Source organism: Myxine glutinosa, chromosome 3 (genome assembly GCF_964187855.1).
Source record: "Myxine glutinosa chromosome 3, kmMyxGlut1.1, whole genome shotgun sequence".
Classification (NCBI taxonomy): Eukaryota; Metazoa; Chordata; class Myxini; order Myxiniformes; family Myxinidae; genus Myxine; species Myxine glutinosa.
Genome location: NC_136263.1, coordinates 86,796,976 through 86,804,637, shown reverse-complemented (window position 1 = coordinate 86,804,637; position 7,662 = coordinate 86,796,976). Strand labels below are relative to the sequence as shown.

Here is a 7,662-nt window from a genome sequence, read left to right as displayed (position 1 = left end):
CTGGCCTAGTGGAGCTCCGGCCTAGTGGAGCGCTCGGGCCTAGTGGAGCTCCGGCCTAGTGGAGCTCCGATCGCGCCTTCTCACCGGAAGCGACCCAAGACGACGCTCTCGGCGGGGATTTCAGCTTTAAATCATATTAACCTATTACTTTTTATTATCAAAAATCCATTACAGACCGAACAAATCTGTCGGCTCAGCCCAACTGCGCAATTAGGGCCCTGCGGTTCGGGAGCGCGAACCCATTATGAGACGCAAACACTCGGCTTTAATCACCCCACAGACAAAGAGGATCAAGTTCTGCATCATTAGGGCCCAACAGCTGCTAGAAAACCGCACGATTCAAGCGGCCCCTTGGATTATGATGAAGATGTTGAAAGTGCAGCACTCATCGAGTCAGGAGCAATGACAACCGGGTTTTTACGACGGCCAGGAAGAAGATGCCGTCCTGCGCGTGGTCAACATGGCGGAGAAGCACGTGATCTTGGAGGACAGAAAATGTCCGTTCCGCATTAGGCGAGACGCGTTTACACCTGTTCCCAACTGCTGCGCTAAGTCAAGCGCTAATAAAACATTAATTTCCTCCTTTGGACTTGCGAGGAAAATGAACAAGGAAAATATGGACAATTTCACCTCCCAAAACACTCTTTCTGATGTAATCAACATGGGCAAGGATTTTGCAGAGCTTGGTCAGAGGTCGCTCAAGGCAAGTCACGACAATGGAGTTGGTGAGAGTTTACATGATGGCATTTGATTATTTTTTTTAGTGAAGCTATGTAGGCCTAACCCTGACCCTAACCCTGACCCTAAACCTAACCCAAACCCAAACCCAAACCCTAACCCTAACCCAAAACCAAACCCAAACCCACACCCTAACCCTAACCCTGTCATGGAGTACAGTGAAAAAATGGCCTCCTCATTATAATATAGGTCGTTGAGGAGTTGCTGGTGTGCAGATTTTTCCCGATCGCCTCTTGCTTTATTACCATCTGGTATTCTGCAAAGATCTTCCGCTCAGTACACCAGGAGAGAACGGAAAGGCATCCTGCCTTCTTGGCCTGACATTTAATGGATGCCGGGAAATTAAAGTCACTTACAGAAGCCGTGCTCCATTTGCTGTGTGGAGCTTCTCCAGGCAGCTCCTCACACCTAATGGCGATGTAATTAAAATCTTCTTGATGTGACACCCGTGTCAGTCCTTGGCAACGGACATGCGTGTGACGTCACGTGGGCAGTGAACCATCACGATGCCCTCCCGCCTTCCCTTCCGAACCCAGTAATCCACCCTCCATGCAGCCCTGGAATCTCATTTCATCACCATCCACAAACGGAGCTTTCACAAACGCAGCGAACGCACAGTGGGGTTTAAAAATACAGTTGCCATTAAACAGAAGCTCGATCAACTTTATAAAGGGAATTTTGACACATCCGCGAAATGTTTGAAGGCGGCACGTGTTTTGGAAACCGGATCCGGAATTGCACTGATTTTCCCATTAACGTGCTTGACAGGTTTGGATTAATCGTAACCTATAATTCCGGGTCATTTGCGAAATCTTTAATGTCTTTTTCTTTTTTGCTTATTCTCTTCGCCCCCACCCTCTCCACACGAAACCCACCCCAGCCACCTTTCCCCTGGTATGCACCAAGGTTTTCCCATCCTCTTCAGCATCGAGATGAGAGACCAAGTTTTGTGCCCACGGCCGAGCACACCTGCGGCAAGCGAAGCGTGCGCCGATTCCGAGCATCACGACCCCCCACACCTGAAAGCCCTCGCCATCTGCCCCTGGCTCTCCGTGTCCGTCTCCGCGTGAATCTCTGTCTCTCGTCCTTTGGCAAATGCCTTGCGCTTACTGTTGTTTTGTGCACATGCAGATTGTTCGATGCGTTTCGGGGCACTCGGTTCAATTGTTCTCGTTACTCGTCCTGTGAGAAATGAGGGATCCCTTCATGCCTGATGCTTTGAGTGTCCGTGCGACTGCAGGTAGCTACACTCTTCGGAAATAAAGCAGCACATCTTTATTTTATTTTATTTTTTTGTATACAAGATCGAGGATCGTGAAAGAGCTAACATTAATCACACAAAAAGACAAACCGACACACAAAACACAAAAAACAAGGGGAGCGGCAGACAAGATGGGGAGAGAGGGGGAAGGACACAAACACAACATTTGAGAGCAGGGACATCGGGAGGACTTGGGGGAAGGTGGGAGAGGAATAAAACATATGAACACTGCAAGGACTCTGGGGTGAATTACCGGGGGTAGAAAAGATCAAGGTTTTCGATGGGGGAAGATAAGAGATGGTGGTGAACAGCTGTTTTAAAGACCTGGAGGGAGGAGTGGGATTGAAGGGAGTGGGGGAGTTTGTTCCAGAGGCGGGAGAAAAGGGGAATGAAAGAGTGAAGGTGAGCAGAGAGCCTAGATTTTGGCAGTTTAACCATAAGAGGGTTGCAGGCAGATCTTGTGCGACCTGAAGGAATATTGGGGGGACAGAGCACAGAGAGAGCTGGGGGAGCAAGGCCGGAGAGGAGTCGGTAGAAGACAGAAAGACCACCAACCTGCCTGCGGTGAGTGAGTGAAAGGCCCTTGGAGTTGACTACATCGCAGGAGATTCCAATGATTCTGAAAGCTTTGGCCTCAACAGCGTGAAGCCGAGCAAGGTGTGAGGCAGGAGCACCAGCCCAGAGGGGGGAACAGTATTCCATTGAGCTGCGGATGAAAGCCTTGTATGTGGTGAGGAGCTCAGGTGTGCCAAGGAAGGACTTCGCACGACGGAGGATGCCCAGTCGACGACTGGCTTTGGAGGCCAGCTTGGAAATGTGGTTTTCCCAAGAAAGATCATGGCAGATAGTGAGACCCAAAAGCTTGAGCGATAGAACTGAGATTAAAGCTTCTCATATATATATATATATGTATATATATATATATATATATATATATATATATATATATATATATATATATATATATATATATATATATATATATATATATATATATATATATATATACATATATATATATATATATATATATATATATATATATATATATATATATATATATATATATCTTGGTGGTTTGTCATTGTCTTCTCAGCACTAGTCAGAGCAGGATTTTGTAATTTGGCCAAGGTGCCGGCGATAGCTCGTCTACTTTTCACATAGGACACAATGGGATCTGTAACATCCACCAATCAATGCAAGCAGGCGGGCCGCCCAGTTTATCATCCAACTGAGGGATGGCACATATTTGGATGAATCACCCTGCCTGTGAAATTTCAGGATGCCAGTTTATAGTTGGGCCAAGATTCTAACCCAGACTAAATCGTTTAGAAACTTGTGTGCATACCTATAGGCCATCTTGCCGTGTGTGTGTGTGTGTGTGTGTGTGTGTGTGTGTGTGTGTGTGTGTGTGTGTGTGTGTGTGTGTGTGTGTCTATGTGTGTGGATGTATATATGTGTATATGTGTAAATATGTGCGTGTGTGTGTGCGTGGCATCCCACCGACCATACGCCCGTAAAACTGAAATACCAGATCAAGCAGGACATTCCATTCACAGGGTGCACACAACCAGCTCGTGCATGTAAGAACCCAATGAAAGTTGCAGAATCGTTCAAAACACGATTTTGTAATTGGCCAGCACTTGCTGAACAATTCTGAATGTGCAGAGAGTTAGAATGTCGAGTGGTTTCAGATTTTGGCTCGTGCACGTTGCACATTTACACATTATTTAAGCCACATTTATACACACAAACTCGTATACTTTGTAAAGATAAATGGTTTGTGCAAACACATCTCTTCTATTGACCCTGCTGCAGCATTGTGGGAAGTCTTCGTTTCTCTCTCTACCTCAAAGTCACGACGTATAATGACGTCAGTGGTACTAGTAGTCCTTAGAGTCAATCAGGAACCAGTTTTGAAAATAAATTGTTTTGAGTCTGCAAATCCAGTATTCTTGTGCATACTCCGAGTGCAAAGTAAAAGCTTCAGCAATTAATTTTTCTTCTTTTATCAACATTAATATTTCCATTTTGTACCACGAGTCATATATATGTGTGTGCATGTGTATACACTACATGGCCAAAAGTATGTGGACACCGGAATATCACACCCGTATGTGCTCGTCGAACATCTCATTCCAAATTCATGGGCATTCATATGGAGTTGCCCCCACCCCCCTTTGCTGCTATAACAGCCTCCACTCTTCTGGAAAGGCTTCCCACTAGATGTTGGAACATTGCTGCAGGGATTTACTTCCATTCAGCCACAAGAGCATGATTAATGTTGGGCGATGAGGCCTGGCTCGCAGTCGGCGTTCCAATCCATCCCAAAGGTATTCGATGGGGTTGAGGTCAGGGTTCTGTGCAGGCCAGTCAAGTTCTTCCACACCGATCTCGACAAACCATTTCTGTATGGACCTCGCTTTGTGCACGGGGGTCTTGTCATGCAGAAACAGGAAAGGGCCTTCCCCAAACTGCTGCCACAAAGTTGGAAGCACACAATCATTTAGAATGTCATTGAATGCTGCAGCATTCAGATTTCCCTTCACTGGAACTAAGGGGCCCAGACCGAACCATGAAAAACAGCCCCAGACCATTATTCCTCTTCCACGAAACCTTTCAGTTGGCACTATGCATTCGGGTAGGTCGCGTTTTCCTGGCATCCGCCAAACCCAGATTCATCCGTCGGACTGCCAGATGGTGAAGTGTGATTCGTTATTCCAGAGAACACTTTTCCACTGCTCCAGAATCCAATGGCGGCGAGCTTTACACCACTCCAGCATGGAAACCCATTTCATGAAGCTCCCGACGAACAGTTGTTGTGTTGACATTGCTTCCAGAGGCAGTTTGGAACTCGGTAGTGAGTGTTGCAACCGAGAACAGACGATCTTTAAGCGCTACACACTTCAGCACTCGGCGGTCCCGTTCTGTGAGCTTGTGTGGCCTCCCACATATATATATATATATATATATATATATATATATATATATATATATATATATATATATATACACAAAGAATTAAGTTAAGCACCCCCCCGTTTTTTTACAACCTCGCACATTACAAGTTTGTTGTCGTCAAAACAGTGTAATATACCCATGATATTGCTATATTTTCTGGAGAAGTGATATTATGGTCACATAAAAACATAACAATCATGCCGTTTTCAATATTTTATTCTGAATAATTTAAGGTGAAATTTTTTGGGAATTTTAGGCATATTTTCACCTCAATTTAAGTATGGAGCTATAGGTCCATCACGGACAGTGTGGATGACGTTTATGTTTTCTAACGTACAGTCATTATTCTGAGAAGACCTCTAGCGATCTTTGCATCAATAACGTGTGTAGGACCCACGTGATCGGATCACTGACTCAACCAATCACTTTTTTTCACTTTGATCACTCAATTTCATCAATGGATAATTGCTGATGTCATACCAATCATTATTTGATCTCACATACCTTAGAATATATGCCAATGTATACATATACACAAAGAATATATATTAGGGGGTGCTTACCTTAATTCGTTGTGTAGGGGTGCTTAACTTAATTCTTTGTGTATATATATATATATATATATATATATATATATATATATATATACGTATATATATATATATATATATATAAATATATATATAATCACAGTGGTCATTCATTGCGCCAAACATCACACCAGTTCAAAAGTATTTTACGTCTTGGGAAGCAAATATATATTATATTGACCGACACAAATGTCTCCCCAACCTGCTACTCAAGAGGATGTCTTAATTTAGTGATGAAGATGTTTTACTGCCAGTGCTTAAACCATCAACCAGGTTGAACAGAGAGTCCATGATGTACACGGACTCGCTTATAAAGAAACTTTTAAAACAAACGCAGCAAAAAGGCTTTATAAAACAGAGGGTGGCTTTATGCCAAAGAAAAACAAACCGTGGGCCTTCTGGCTGAGGCGTTGTAGCATTATGTGAAATGTGCGGGAGAATGTTAAAGGAAAGGATGGAGGGATAAGGGCAAGGGTGGGAAGAGAAAATTTGTACCAGATGAGGGGCGCGTCCCGAACAACACATTCCACAACCGGGCAGCATCGCTGGCAGCTGGTAAATCAAGCGCAACGCACATCACTCAGGCCCGAGAAAATAGAATAGCCAAGCAGGAGCATAAGTCAGTCGGTGAAAGGCCATTGGTCCAGCACGGAGAAGGAATGTGCATGCCATGTGGGCGGCCGATGTCCAGCCGGGCCAAATCGATGACCATTTGCCTGCAAATCGAAGATGTTGTTGCAGAACCAGCACGTTTATTTTGCTTTTGTTGTTTCATATACGTTCGTCATGATTTTGCTTACACCTCCAATATATTTGCATCAGGAGGTCACGCTCTGTACCTATAGCTTTAGGTAAACACACAAACACACACCTCGATGCAACAATGACGTGGCAGAGATGAAACTTTCGCGCTAAATTCTCGGTGTTAACGCAACCCTTGGCCAGACATTACCTCTGGGTAAAACTCCGCTATTAACGCTGCTCCCTGGGTCAGAGGGAGATATATGTGTTGCGGCGCGCAGAAGAAAATCCGTTGAGAACCTACGCGGACCGATTGGAGACGAAATTGCTTGAGCAGACTTTTGAGCACGCAGGGGTAAACGTGCGCTCGGCTATATAGTCCGCACAGTCGGGAGTTGCACATTGTTATAGCCAGGTTGTGAAAAAGCATTTCACGCACTGTCTCTTCAAGCCATTTCAGAAATCAACAGGTTTGGAAAAGCAGGTTTTCTCGCGCAAGAATATGGAGGAAAACAACAAGAAAAGAAGGAGCCGTTGGCCTTAGATTATGCTCACCCAAGATCTGAATAATACACACATTGTGCTTAATTGCTACAGGACCCACAGCTGCTTTTCTGTTTAGTTCGATAAGCAGTAGTTTGCATTCATTCATGGGAAAATGTTGGATAATTCAATTATTTTTCCATTACTGCAAGCACACGTCCACCCTCGTGCATCGCACAACATATTGAATTTCGTTGTGAATAACTGCCTTGTCCACGAAGGTTTGGCTCGGATGTGACATTGTATTAACGCCACTGCTATGTGGTGAATAAGTGATGCTGCAGTTTTTCGGATGGCAAATCATTAATCTTCCTCATTTGAAACAAAATGAATAATTGTACAACGGATGACACCTTTGGGTGCATGACTTCCATTTGTTTTCGTTGGATCCTCCAGGACCGCTTGCTGTGTCCGTGACCTCCGTTGTTTTGTTTTTCGCTTGGATCCTCTATGATGACTTGCTCTGTCTATGACCTCCATGACCACTTTGCTGGGTCAATGACCTCCATTTCATATTTGGATCCTCCAAGACCATTTGCTGAATTCATGGCTTCCTTTTTCCCATTAAAATGCAGTATGACTGAGAGATTTACAATATGATTACCTCCGTCACCGAAGGTGGATGGAGGTTATGTTTTCACGCCTGTCTGTCTATTTGTCTATTTGGCTGTGAGCAAGATATCTCAACAAGTTACAGACTGATTTGGTGGACAGTTTGGGTGTGTGACAAGGACTTGAATCGGATCCGGCTCTGGATACGAGAATGTTGAAAGTGATTCATCACCATTGAGAGATGGGGCCAACAACAATATATAGCACGATATCTCA

The 7,662-nt window shown here is 44.4% G+C and overlaps 1 long non-coding RNA gene across 1 annotated transcript; it reads left to right on the top strand.

Moving 5' to 3' along the window:
- On the top strand, positions 1-2,016 carry LOC137424003 (uncharacterized). The gene is made up of 2 exons (XR_010983867.2): positions 1-725; positions 1,619-2,016. It is a non-coding gene; the product is annotated as an uncharacterized LOC137424003 (long non-coding RNA).
- The last annotated feature ends 5,646 nt before the right edge of the window (positions 2,017-7,662 follow it).